This window comes from Loxodonta africana, chromosome 2 (genome assembly GCF_030014295.1).
Source record: "Loxodonta africana isolate mLoxAfr1 chromosome 2, mLoxAfr1.hap2, whole genome shotgun sequence".
Classification (NCBI taxonomy): Eukaryota; Metazoa; Chordata; class Mammalia; order Proboscidea; family Elephantidae; genus Loxodonta; species Loxodonta africana.
In genome coordinates, this window is record NC_087343.1 from 208,874,356 (window position 1) to 208,877,287 (window position 2,932).

Consider the following 2,932-nt stretch of genomic DNA (forward strand, 5'->3'; position numbering starts at 1 on the left):
CCTTCTGCTTGTGATTGCTTGTGATTTATTCATGGGGCTGCTTATTGAACTCAATCGTATGAGGAACAGTTTAATTTTTTTTTTTTTTTTTTTACTGAGTGCAATGGAGTTAATGCAGAAATATGATGGGTAGAATCCATTTGAGGACATTTCATCGGGCTTCCGAGTATTCAGAGAACTTTGGTTATGGTGCTAGTTCTATAACAATATTCATATAAACATTTCATGAGCTACCCAATCCGTTAATGAGTGCCTGTGGAGATCTACCGTATCCAAAAGTGGGGTGGAGGCTTAGTGAATTACTTAACACGCATTGTGTTACAGACTTCAGTTAGCTTTATAAGCCGTCCTATGAGGTGTATCCTATGAAATTCTCAATTTTAGGTTAAATAAATAAGACTTATTGAGTTTAAATGCATCCTATCTTCATACAGCTCATAAGGGGTCCAGCTTCCCAGGTCTGCTTGACACTTGACCCTAGACTTCTTACCATTAGGTGGTGTGGTCTCACAGTGATTTGGTATCATGATTCCACATAAATTTAATCCTGCTTTTGGAGAAATGTCTAAAAGCACATATTTTACTGGAAATAAGTTAAGAAATCATATATATATGAAATATTTAAAAACAATGACTCTTAATGTCTTTCCCAGGTTAAAACTGAAAGTTGAACCATGTACTCAGGGAATGAAACTTCAGAGAATCAAACTTCAAGAACAAATTTCATCCTCACTGGGCGCTTTTTATCATACCAAATACTCAGTCTTCCTCTATACTTTAATCTTTGTCTTTTTCTTGATGGCTCTAACTGGGAATGCCCTTCTCATCCTCCTGATCCACATGGAGCCCCGCCTTCACACCCCCATGTACTGCTTCATCAACCAGCTCTCTCTCATGGACCTCATGTACATATGTGTAACTGTGCCCAAGATGCTCGTGGGGCAGGTCACAGGAGATAATACAATTCCCCCCTTAGGATGTGGGGTTCAGATGTTCTCCTACCTGAACCTTGCTGGAGCTGAGTTTTCTCTCCTGGCTGCCATGGCCTATGACCAGTACGCTGCCATTTGCAGACCTCTCCACTATCCACTGCTTATGAAGCCGAGAATCTGCCAAATCCTAGTGTCTGGATGCTGGTTCCTGGGCATGTTTGATGGTTTTGTGTTTGCCCCCATGACCATGAGCTTCCCCTACTGTCACTGAAGGAAAATCCTGAACTTCTTCTGTGAAGCCCCTGTACTACTGAAGCTCTCCTGCTCTGACATATCCCTCTACGAGATGCTCATGTACCTGTGCTGTGTTCTCATGCTCCTCATTCCCACATCCATCATCTCCATGTCATATGCCTTCATCCTGCACATTATCCGCAGGATGAATTCCGCTGAGGGCAGCAGGAAGGCCCTTGCCACCTGCTCCTCCCACATAGTGGTAGTGCTGCTCTTTTTTGGAGCCTCCATCTACAGTTACATGCTCCCCAGATCCTACCACACAGCTGAGCAGGACAGAAGGGTGTCTGCCTTTTACACCATCATCGCCCCTGTGCTGAACCCTCTCATTTACAGCCTCCGGAACAAAGATATCATAGAGGCTCTGAGGAGCATGATGCCATCAGGGATAAGACCAAGGAAAGTTGTAAATGGGAAAACCTAGAAACGACCCTCTTCCTTTTCTTTCTTCCCCTCCCTACCTCTTTTCATTCTGCCCTCTGATTCTGGTTCCCCCACACTGAATCCTCCAGGGTCTTTTTTTTTTTTTTTTTTTTCCATCTTATGCTTGTGGTAATTCTCCTCCACATTTCTTTTTCATCCTGATTTGTCTCTTATATTTAAGTTCCTTAGAATCTTTTTTATCTGTAATGCTGTAAGTGACATAAGGAAAACCATAGCAAGTGCCTTATCTGCCATCCTAACTTCATTGATCAGTTTAATATGACATTTGGGAAGTCCTTGTCTTAACCCTGAAAGTGTTTCACTGTGAAGATGTCATATCCTAGAAGAATCCTGGAGGGAAATTGTCTGGTCTCTCACTGTGCAAAACCTCTGAAGTTATAGTTCACATGTGCCAGACACTGCACATCTTCAGTTTTATATTTACTAAGGAGATCTGGACATATCTTTTCCAAGGATTAAAAGTTGGATTGATAGAGCAAAACTTATGCTTTCAATAATATTTGGCCATCGAAACTATCTGGAATGAATGCCAATCTACATTATAGTTCCATAGTTAGCAGGTTCATCTAATTTCACAGGTTACAAGCATGTAAAGAAAAGTAGATACATATTTATGATTCTTTAGACTTTAACTAAAAGACAAATGCATTATGGGTAGCAGTGATTTAGAAAACATTAATCTCATCCTTTTACTTCTGAATCTGAGAAAACCAACAAAATGATTTTGAACATGACAACAACCTTTGCTTTTCTTTAATACAGCATGTTACAACTCTACCAGTATCAGGAAATAATTTTATTTTTACTAGACCAATTCACAAGTCTAGTGTTTCTGGGATGCAAGAAATTAGGAAAGAAACATATTTGCTCAAATATATTTTCAAAAAGATGACTTGAGTCCCAAAGTCATTTCGTTATCTCTACCTGGCAAAGAATCCTCACATTATACTTACAATCAGGAAATAGAACCCAGGTGTTTTAGTGCCTGATGCATTTCCAGTTGACTAGCAGGTGTTCTCCTTTCCTTGCTCCTGAGCTGTGTTCTCTTGCTTCTCAACTAATGATTATTCCTGCCGTGGGTGAAAGGAATTTTTCTTTGGTAATAATTCCATTCCACCAATCACACAAAGAAGTAACAGCAGAATAGCATGAGAAATTTGCCGAGAGCTTTCTATAACTTAATTTTGGAAAATTTGATTAAAGTAGAGAAATAAAAAAAAGCAAAACTACCTACAGAGTCTTTCACTATACGTGAAAGGCTA

At 39.9% G+C, this 2,932-nt stretch overlaps 1 pseudogene; it reads left to right on the forward strand.

Annotated features, from left to right (window-relative positions):
* Nucleotides 1–674: 674 nt before the first annotated feature.
* LOC100673912 (olfactory receptor 2T3-like) lies at nt 675–1,733 on the forward strand (annotated as a pseudogene).
* Nucleotides 1,734–2,932: the final 1,199 nt, after the last annotated feature.